The sequence below is a fragment of the Tiliqua scincoides genome, unplaced genomic scaffold, assembly GCF_035046505.1.
Source record: "Tiliqua scincoides isolate rTilSci1 unplaced genomic scaffold, rTilSci1.hap2 HAP2_SCAFFOLD_92, whole genome shotgun sequence".
NCBI classification, from domain to species: Eukaryota; Metazoa; Chordata; class Lepidosauria; order Squamata; family Scincidae; genus Tiliqua; species Tiliqua scincoides.
Genome location: NW_027101672.1, coordinates 39,564 through 50,894, shown reverse-complemented (window position 1 = coordinate 50,894; position 11,331 = coordinate 39,564).

Sequence of the window (11,331 nt, the reverse complement as noted above, 5' to 3'; positions counted from 1 at the left end):
CATCTCTCCTGGGCTTGTTTTCCTCCCCCTGCTCTTTCATACCCACACCATTCAAGTGCCATCAGTGAAAAGGTCCTGAACACACGTTTGGGAGCTGCAGAGCACATGTCCCAGAGAGAGGACTGGATGGTAACATGATCTCCAGCGATGCGGTGCGTGGAGAAGACTTTTGTCAGTGCTTCCAGGTGAGGTGAGCGTTTTCACCCCAGAGTGTGCCTGTGTCCTGGAAGACCACCAGACTGGAGGTTCCTCTTTCAGGCTTTAAACTGTTGTGCCCAATGCACCCTCTCCATCCAAGTTCACCTTAGTCCCCCCCCCCCCCCCAGCAATTGACAATTTGTTGGCTTCTCAGTCTTGGAATTGCAGCCATCACTAGAGGATAACTGGAAGCATTGTTTACACCAATTAAAATGGGAATAAATGTTTTACCAGCTGACCCCTAACTGTGCAGTTAAGAACATCAAAGGGCACTGTTTGATTCAGACCCCCCAGCCCAGTGACTGGGGCTGCAATCCAATGTCTACTTTCCTGTAAGTAAACCTCACTCAACACAATGGGACTTACTCCTGAGTAGGCACGCAGAGGCTTGTACTCGGGGAAACCTACAAGCAGGAGGGAAAGGCACAGGTCCCCCCTGCCATTGCTCCCCTGCACCTGCTATTCAAAACTTAACTTTTTTAAACCAACTTTTTAAAATACCACATCACATTTTTAATACCAGAAACCGTTGCGCAAGCAGTGCGTTGGGGCATGTGGCTGAGGATCAGTCCTGGCTTTTGGCCTCTTCCAACGTTTGTAGCTTCCAAAGTTGCAGCCATTCTGAAAAAGCTTCTTTGGTGCTCCAGGACTAACTGCGTATGCTCAGCTCAGGGCCAACTTTAAGGCAATTGGACCAATTGCTCCCAACTGGGCCCCGTACCTAAGGAGGCCCCGCGGTAGGTAATCTACTCAGTCAGAAACAGGCCACAACACTTTGCAACTCACACCTAACACCACACTGCAGGTTTGATAGAGAACAGCAACAAATTTCATTGTCTTCTGAATTCCTGAACAGTCAGGAGTGTTTGCTTCCCATTCTACCATAGAGAGATGAAGTCTCTCAGATCGTACAGACCTGGCCCCACAAATTTCCAGTTGGGCCCCACAGCTCCTAAGGTCGGCTCTGGCTCACCTCCATCATGACTCCATCACTGCAAACTGCCTGCCTTGCAGAACTCACCTGAGGGTGGATCTGTTGCCAAGGTCCAGAGCTGAGTGTTCCAGGATGGGTAAATAGCCTCAAAGTGAGCGCTTACCGGGAGAAGATCAGCTGCGATGAAATGTGTATGTCATCTATGTGATTCGGCCGTGAGTTGTAACAACCCCTCGCAGCTCCGCCCTTGTGTCCTGACGGCACTCAGGATCCTTGCTTGTGTTGCATTTGGGTTTACACAGGAAAGGATTATTCCCCCATGAGAAGGCAGTTTTTCATTCCACCAATTATCCGCAGACATAAAAAGCAGGACAGTGAGGGAGGGAGGAAGGAGTATGTTTGCAGACTCAATTCACGGCTAGAGAGGAGTGCCTAATCCTCCAGAGGTGAAGCTCTAATTTCACCATGCGGGGCCACTAGATGATGCAACAGAGGGATGCCCAGAGAGTTAAGCACTGAACAGGTGTGACTGTGGCTGCAGTCCTGGGCTCCTTTAGCTAAAGCGACATGGACTGAAACCGGCGGTATGAAACAAACAGACTAATCCTAACTGCGCTGCCCGTGCCGTGATGCAACAGCACTGAAATGGCCGCTGCTGTAAAGCCCCAGCATTTGCTATGGGGCTATTTGGTCCTGTACCGGCAGAATCACTGGCACAACACGCAGCCTGGTGCCACATCAGCCTGGTTAAGCTGGCCATCTGGATTGAAAGGGGTCCGACCTGGCAGTCCTGAAGGCTCTCCCCCTTCTCAGTTTCAGAGAGGCACCAACTAATGTCTCCGTTCCTGTTAGCAGAAGTCGCATGATGCGTCATGTGTGCAAGTCAGATTGGCGTGTTAGCAATGATGGAACTGAAAAGGATTCTCAGCTTTTAGTTGCCTGTTTCTGCCTCTGTCCTGCTCACCTGCCATTTCTTGCTTCTGTTGCATGTTCCAACTGTTTTGTTTCTGCTCATCATATTAACTTGGGCAAAATGCCTAAAGTTAATTATGGCCTAAGCACCTCTAGTCATGGTTCATAAGGGCCCAGGGGCATATAGATATCTAAGACATTCAAATCTGTTAAGAGATGGAGTCAGGATTCAATTAAAGGCAATGTCATGTGCATGCTGAAAGCCACCCAAGGACTGTGCTAGGAATAGATGAAGCACGTCCAAGTAAGTTGGCATCTGGGGCTGGCCCATCTGTGAGGCAAGCTGAGGTGGTTGCCTCAGGCAGTAGGGATTAGCAGGGAGTGCTCACCTCCACCTCCAATTCTATAGAAGAGGGAATTTTGGCAGGTGCAGCTTATTAAACCCTTCCATGTTAAGCTGCACCTGCCAAAATTCCCTCCTTTATACAGTGGTTAAAGGTATAGGCACTGTGTTTTCCATTGTATCTGGTCACCCTGCTAGTGTCAGTTACACTCTAGCCCAGGGGTGCCCAAACCCCAGCCCAGAGGCTACTTGCGGCCCTCAGGGGCATCCAGTGCAGCCCTCGGGGAACTCTTAATCTCCAATGAGCCTCTGGCCCTCCGGAGACTTGCTGAAACCCATGCTGGCCCAATAGAACTGCTCTCAGCATGAGGACGACTGACTTCTCACCTGAGCTGTGGGCCGACGGCTTCCTCCACTACTTGCTGATTCGCATCTGTGATGCAGCAGTGGCAGCGAAGGAAAGGCTGGCCTTGCTTTGTGCAAGGCTTTTTATAGGCCTTGAGCTACTGCAAGACCTTCATTCATTCATATAAGTTCCATCTCTAATAAATTCATTTACATAAATTTATTCAAATTTTAAATGTAAATTAATTATTTTTTCCCCACCCCTGACAGTGTCAGAGAGATGATATGGCCCTCCTGCCAAAATGTTTGGACACCCCTGCTCTAGCCCACCCAGAGGCATATTCAAGGGTGATGTCATTTGATTCCATGACATCACTTCTGGGTTTGGAGGAGGGCAGCGGAGGTGTTTTTGCAATGTGGCTGCCACCCCCCTTCCTTCTCCAGCAGCTTCCTGGCTTCTGCTGAGCCTCTGCGTGTCCCTGAGCACAGAGTTGTTTGGAGGTTTGGAGTGGCTGGTGGAACTGGGAAACTGCTGCTCAGTGGTGCCCCCTTCAAGTGGCACCCAGGGCAGGTGCCTCACTTGCCACACCCTAGATATGTCTCTGACCCCAGCACTCTCATCTCCTCCTCCTCCAAAATCTCAGACTTCTGGCTAGGTGCTAGGCTGAATGGCTGGGTGAGAAGTAGTTTGGTCCAAGCAGTGGGTGGCATGGTGTGTGGGAGGCTCATTGCTGGTCATTTCCCCAGCACATCGCTTGAAGGGGGTTGTGCCCTGGTAGCCATTCCTTTGAAGAAGGCTGGGGTGGCCGGAGGAGGCAAAGATAAGGACAGAGACTGAGACTTGAAAGTAGGCGGAGCATTTTTTTTATGTTGCTATGCTGGCCTCTGCAGAACAATGCGAACTGGGAGGTGACAAGCAGGCAGGCAGCAGCCCCTGGGAACTCATTACGAAGACAAGTGCTCTTCTCTGAGTTGGGTTCAAGCCTTGTTCTTACCTTGACACCCTCAGAATGAAGTGAGGAAGGAGTACAGATTTGCTCGGTGCCTGGCATGTGGGTCATTCCCACCCTGATCAATGTGAGCTGCCCAGCTGCAGTGCAGGAGACCTGAAACCCACCCCCTTCCTCAGCAGCAATTAAATGCTTTGTCCTTGCCACAGCAAATTATCCCTTCCAAAGGCCCAAGTGGTGAGATCCACCTGTGGGAAAGCTCTGGGCACCTGTTCTTCTGGGAGTGGGGTGTGGTTTTGTTTGCCAGTTAATTGCTCAATTAGTTTCATTGTAAGGCAATCAACAGCTTTGTGATGGAACCAGTTTGCCAGTTTCCCAGGCTCAGTGTGGCCATGAGCCATGAAGAAGAACCAGAATCCTTTGGAAGATGCTGATATGGAGGGGTCAATTCCTTTCTTCCTGTGTTTGCGGAACATGGTTGTTATAAAAAAATCAAAGCTACAATTTGTTGCAGGCAGACTAGGAAGTAGAAGTGGCCTTTCCCATGCGAGGAACCTCACACACCCCAGTCCGTGCTCACTGGAAACAAGAAAGGCAGAATAGGACCAAACAAGAGTCAAGTCCAGAGATTTCCAACCTTTTGCATTTCAAGGCACACTGACCAGGCACTAGAACTGTCAAGGCACACCATCAGTTTTTGGACCATTGACAAGGTACGCTGTGCTGCCAACGGGGGACTCATATCCCTCAATGGCCCTACTAATAAACTTCTTGGCCGTGGAACCACTCTTCAGATCAGACGGATCTCTGGGTGGGTTCAGGGCTGCACTGTTTGCCCCGGATATTGGTGTGGTTCAACCTTTCCTGCCTTCCAGGGGCTCATCCATCCCCTTCTAGTCTGTCTCCTACCTTTTTCCCCTGATGAATATTCAGAGTGTAAAACCCCCAGGGTTTTATCTACAGTTCTGTGGCTTGTATCCATGCCATTCAGGAAAAATAATTTGGTGTCTGATTGCAGTTTAGAAATGAAGATGCCCCTTCCAAGCCCCTGCACAGAAGCAGAGACTCCTCTGGGACCCGGTCTTCCAGATGGACACCTCTCAGTTGCAGCTGCAGGCACAACCTGGATGATCTTGGAACAACAGGGAAGCCACCTTCTGCCTGTGAAAAGGTTGATGCATTGGAGATGACTGGTGTGGTTCTTCCCATAAGAACGTGGGAGGGTTGCAGTCCTGACATTTGAAAGCAGGGCAGCACACTCTGGTCTCGTTGGGCAGCACACTCTGGGCAGCACACTCTGGTCTGTCGTTGGGCAGCACACTCTGGTCTCTGCTGTGACTGCCAGATCACTGTCTTGTATGCTCCCTGGGGCATTTGGTGGGCCACTGTGAGATACAGGAAGCTGGACTAGATGGGCCTTTGGCCTGATCCAGTGGGGCTCTTCTGATGTTCTTATGAGAGCTGGGAAAGGGGTCTCAATGCCGCTGAAACCTGCCTTAACAGCAGATCGATTTATCCAGAAGATGATGGTGACTGACACAATACTGTCTTCTGCAATGCACGGCTTTTGAGCCTAATTGGGTACTGCATTGACACCTGTGACTGGGTCCCATCCAAATGTGGCTGTGAAATGTTAACAGGTGAGGTCTGTCAGCTTTGAACTCTAATTTTTTTGTGGTACTTTGTCTTACAAAACAGAGGAATCACTTGGTGGAGAATATTGATGGCTGGATGGAATGGAGTCCAGGCTTGAAATTAATGAGGCTGAACTCAAACTCTAAGTGAGCCGTTGCTAATCCAGCATTCTTTTCAGGAGAAGCACCATTCCAGCTTCCCACTCGTAGTCCACACCCCTGTGGTAAGTTGACACTCCAAGTGTCGGTGAAGACGGGACCAGTGGAATCACGTGAGTGCAGATAATGTGAGGATAGAGATTGCCTGTGTGTGTGGCGGGGGAGGGGGGGTTGGGGAAATAAGATGCCTCTAAAGCGGAGCTTGTCTCTTGGGCTGTCGTGCACCGTTTCCTGGATCCCGCCGAGCTTCCTCTCCTGCAGCACCGGTGTGGTGGTTGTGGCTTTCCTGATCTTGTGGTCGCTTTAGGTGCATCTCATTTCTGAGTGAGTGTGTTTGGACTTCATGCCATCATGGCAGTGTTTGTCAAGGTGCTCCTACCATAGCAGACTCGAAAGAGCAGTGAATATTGTGGAACTGCTGTGTCTTCTTTAAAGGGTGGTGGCTGTCAATGCTTGCAAAATGGAACACAATTGTCTCTATTTTGTGGGTGCGGCTATAGAAGTTGGGAGAACGAGCAGCACTCGGGTGTCGCCTTAGCGGGCAGACTGCACCTCTGATGGTCAAGACTTACTGGTTCCAGTGCAAGATGAAGGGTTGACCGAATGCTCTTGGGTCTCTCTTGTCTGGTTTTTCCATGCACAACTGGTGCTCTTTGTAAGTACAGCTGGTGGCTCCAGAGCTTGTCCTTGGAGGTCTATGTACAGAGAAGCAACGCAACCTCAGAAGGGGGGGGGGGAGGAAATACTTCACCTCTACCTAAACAAGATGGGGGCTTTTTCCTGCCCAACAAAGGGCAGTTTTGGCCTGAATCCACCAGTCTCTATATCAAATTGTTTCGCAACTTTCTCTGAGGTTCCAGCTGGGGGTCTGGAGGAAATGTTGACAGATATGGATGTGACTGAGCATTTTAAGATGGTGCCCTGTGATTTAAGGTCAACATCCCCAGCTAAGCGCGGAGGAGATAATGCAGGTTCTGAATCCAGCTGAAGGACAAGTCCCCGCTAAGAGGACCCCCTGATTCAAATGTCTGCATTGCTGATCCTATCAACCCCAAGGAGCAAGTCTGGTGGTCCGGGAAATGGCTGTATTTTGGATGAGGACATTGTGAAGATGTTCAATCCATCCTTGGAATTGACTTAGTAACGCATGTCAAGATTCTCCCATTTCCACCACTAAGAATCGTTGGATGGAATCCAGCTAGCTGGAAATCAAAGGTGTGAGGCCTCCTTGCGGGGGAAGGGGAGGTGGCTGGCCCGCCTGGCCTTTCCGAGGGGGACCCCCTTGTGGAGGCTGTGAGGGAACTGGGTCACCCCAGCCCCCTTTGCTGCTTGCCCGCACAAGCCCCTGGCTTCTCCTGAGCCATCCAGTCCCGCCTCTGAACACACACACTCCAGGATCAGAGTAAAAAGTTCTTTATTGTAACTGAGGTTAGTAACTTAAGCAGCTACCATCCAACACAGTGGGCTTCTCAAGGGTAGCTGGAGATGTCAGTATATACATAGCTACAGGAAAATAATAAACCTCACTAGTTTTACTCTACACATGCCTATATACACTTACATAATCCTTCCATCACAGTAATCAGAGTTTCTCCTTGGCATTCGCCAACCCCAGAGGGGACCCAGAGCCAAGCCTCAGCACAGCTTTATCTCACAGCCCGCCAATCATAATTTTACAGTCTTGCTGAGTCATGCTCGTCCCACTTTTGCTGTTCAGCCAATCATGCACTCGGGTCTGCTTTTGCCCTCAGTCCACTCAGAGCCCCCGCAGTACTTCTCTTCCCTGGCGTGATATCAGCACTTGCACCAGTGTGTCATCTCCGGGCCCTTCTTATTCCCAAGGCCATCTGGCCTTCTGGATTTCTTCTACTTCCCACTTCAAAGTTAACTCTTCCTCCCCCTTCCTGCTATTTAACACCTTTCCCATTCCATCACTCTGCCTGACTTCAAAGACATAGCTTCCTTTCCCATGCTTTCCCTCTATGTTAAGTACTCTCCCTCACCTACTTCATACTAACCTATCCCCTCACGCTCTTGTATATTAAATAATCCCTTATAATTCTCCTAACCTCTAAAAACCCCATACACCTCCTTCACAAAGGCCTCAGACTGCCAGAAGAAGGGGGGGGGGTTGTGTCACCCAGCTCTCCCTCTTTGGGTTGGCAGCATTTGCCAGGGTCAGGAGCAGGGGCTGCTGTCAGCAGATCCACCTGCCTGCTCTCCCAACTGCCTTGTCCTCCCTGGCCTCCTGGTTTATGTAGGGCAGGCCCCTCCCCTTTGGCCCCTCCCCTTCTCTCACAGGGGTGGCACAAATAGGGTGTGTCTCTCCGTCTGCCCTCTCCTGGGACTACCACAACTCCTCCTCTTCCTCTCTCTGTCTCCCTCCCACCTCCTCTCACCTGGAGCTGCCATGGTTGTTCCTGAGGTGGTTGGTGAGGCTGCTGCCTCTGCCCTGGGCTCTGCCTCTGGGGGGTGGGCTGGTGCTTTAGGGGCAGCTCAGCAACTCTGAACTGGTGCTTGCTTCACATGTCTCTCCTCCTTCAGGACCAACCTGCCTAAATTGTGTTGAACACTTTCCTAAGGACTCTGGACTCACAAGTGGGGGGGGGGGAGCAGGGCCAGGGCTGTGTAACAAAAGGAACTGTGGAGGGATGTGTGTGCTTTTTGTTGGCTCATTTAACTAACTTGCATGACTTGTCTCTAATCCCCTTGTGCTTACTCTCTCCCTTTTTGAGGTGTTTTTCAACACTTAAAAGAGGCAAGGGCTGTGCGTCTGGTGTGGGGGAAAAGAGACTGGATTGAATTGGGCGGGTGTGAAAACCTCTGAGTTGGGGGGGGAATTATTTTGTGTTCCATGTATTCCATGTAAACCCAAGACATTCACAGCTAGTGAAGCAAATGCAAGCACAACCATCACATTAATTATTAAATACCTCACACATAAGAACATCAGAACAGCCCCACTGGATCAGGCCATAGGCCCATCTAGTCCAGCTTCTTGTATCTCACAGCAGCCTCACCAAATGCCCCAGGGAGCACACCTGATAATAAGAGACCTGCATCCTGGTGCCCGCCCTCGTATCTGTCATAGCCCATTTCTAAAATCAGGAGGTTGCACATACACATCATGGCTTGTAACCCATAATGGATTTTTCCTCCAGAAACTTGTCCAATCCCCTTTTAAAGGCATCCAGGCCAGATGCCGTCACCACATTCTGTGGCAAGGAGTTCCACACACCAACCACACACTGAGTAAAGAAATATTTTCTTTTGTCTGTCCTAACTCTCCCAACACTCAATTTTAATGGCTGTCCCCTGGTTCTGGTGTTATGTGAGAGTATAAAGAGCATCTTTCTATCCACTTTATCTTTCCCATGCATAATTTTGTATGTCTCAATCATGCCCCCCCCCTCAGGAGCCTCTTTTCTAGGCTGAAGAGGCCCAAACGCCATAGCCTTTCCTCATAAGTAAGGTGCCCCAGCCCAATAATCATCTTAGTTGCCCTCTTTTCCACTATATCCTTTTATCCTTTATTTTTTTATCCACTATATTTCCACTATATCCTTTTTGAGATGTGGCGACCAGAACTGGACACAATACTCCAGGTGTGGCCTTACCATCAATTTGTACAACTGCATTATAACATTAGCTGTTTTGTTCTCAATACCTTTTCTAATGATCCCAAGCATAGAATTGACCTTCTTCACTGCCGCCGCACATTCGGGCGACACTTTCATCGAGCTGTCCACCTCCCCAAGATCTCTCTCCTGATCTGTCACAGACAGCTCAGAACCCATTAGCCTATATGTGAAGTTTTGATTTTTTGCCCCAATGTGCATGACTTTATACTTACTTACATTGAAACGCATCAGCCATTTTGCTGCCCATTCTGCCAGTTTGGAGAGATCCTTCTGGAGCTCCTCACAATCAATTCTGGTCTTCACCACTAGGAAAAGTTTGGTGTCGTCTGCAAACTTTGCCACCTCACTGCTCACCCCTGTCTCCTGGTAATTTATGAAGAGGTTGAGGAGCATCGGTCCCAGGACAGATCCTTGGGGCACACCACTTTCTACCTCTCTGCATTGTGAAAATTGCCCATTAACATCCACTCTCTGTTTCCTGGTCTTCAACCAGTTCTCAATCCAGGAGAGGACCTGCCCTCTAATTCCCTGACTGTGGAGTTTTTTCAGTAGTCTTTGGTGAGGGACTGTGTCAAATGCCTTCTGAAAGTCTAGATATATAATGTCCACTGGTTCTCCCACATCCGCATGCCTGTTGACCTTTGCAAAGAATTCTAAAAGGTTTGTGAGGCAAGACTTACCCCTTACAGAAGCCAGGCTGATTCTCTCTCAGCAAGGCTTGTTTCTCTATGTGTTTTAAGATTCTATCTTTGATGAGGCATTCCACCACCTTACCTGGTATAGATGTTAGGCTATAGTTTCCCGGGGCCCCCCCCTTTCCCTTTTTAAAGATTGGCATGACATTTGCTATCCTCCAATCCTCTGGCACCGTTTTGAGGGACAAACTGCATATTTTAGTCAAGAGATCAGCAACTTCATTCTTCAATTCCTTAACTCTTGGGTGGATGCCATCAGGGCCTGGTGACTTATTGATCTTTAATTTATCATTGAGGTCTGAAACATCTCTTTTAACCTCTATCTGACTTAATTCCTTGGTCAGAAGGGGCCGTTTGGGCAGCAGTATCTGCCCGAGGTTTAGAGTTAGGGTTAGGAAAATAGAATTTTTTAGGAAAATAGAATTTTTATTGGGTTAAAACCACCGTTCTACAAAAAACAAGGAGGGAAGATGCCCATTACAGAAACCGCGAGCAGAGCGGTACAACACAAATACAAATTCAAAGGTAAAAGGTTACATTCCCCCAAAAGGTTACATTTCCCGGGGCCCCCCCCTTTCCCTTTTTAAAGATTGGCATGACATTTGCTATCCTCCAATCCTCTGGCACCGTTTTGAGGGACAAACTGCATATTTTAGTCAAGAGATCAGCAACTTCATTCTTCAATTCCTTAACTCTTGGGTGGATGCCATCAGGGCCTGGTGACTTATTGATCTTTAATTTATCATTGAGGTCTGAAACATCTCTTTTAACCTCTATCTGACTTAATTCCTTGGTCAGAAGGGGCCGTTTGGGCAGCAGTATCTGCCCGAGGTTTAGAGTTAGGGTTAGGAAAATAGAATTTTTTAGGAAAATAGAATTTTTATTGGGTTAAAACCACCGTTCTACAAAAAACAAGGAGGGAAGATGCCCATTACAGAAACCGCGAGCAGAGCGGTACAACACAAATACAAATTCAAAGGTAAAAGGTTACATTCCCCCAAAACAGCACCCTCCCCCTGAGCAACGTCTCCCCTGGTACAAAGGAAATAAACACAAATACCCATCCAGGTCAAGTACAATAAAACAATAAAACAAAGATACAACTATTTGTATATTTACAAATTTACACAGTGGCACAAATATGGACACACGTACAGTGGAGTTAAAGTGCTAGGGGGACCCTTCAGGTGATGGGTGGGTGCACCCCTGCAGCCAGCCCCACCACCGCTGATACTTGTCCCAAGGCAGGACGCCCCGCTCGTAGCCGGCCTGGTTCCAGAGTCGGGACACTACAAAGGCGGTCCATGCCTGGGCGTCAGTGGGCTGCCCGCCCCGCAGCTCCATGCCCTGCTGGATGGAGAGGGTGAGGAGGACAAAGAGGTTGATGAGCCTCACCACCGCCCACGGGAATGCAGCAAAGTTCACCCGGCCGTCCACGCTAGCAGCCCTGAACCCGCTCCATGATCCCAAGACGACCATCTCCCAGCCCTGCTCCACCAGGCTCAGCCGGTCCAGGGCCC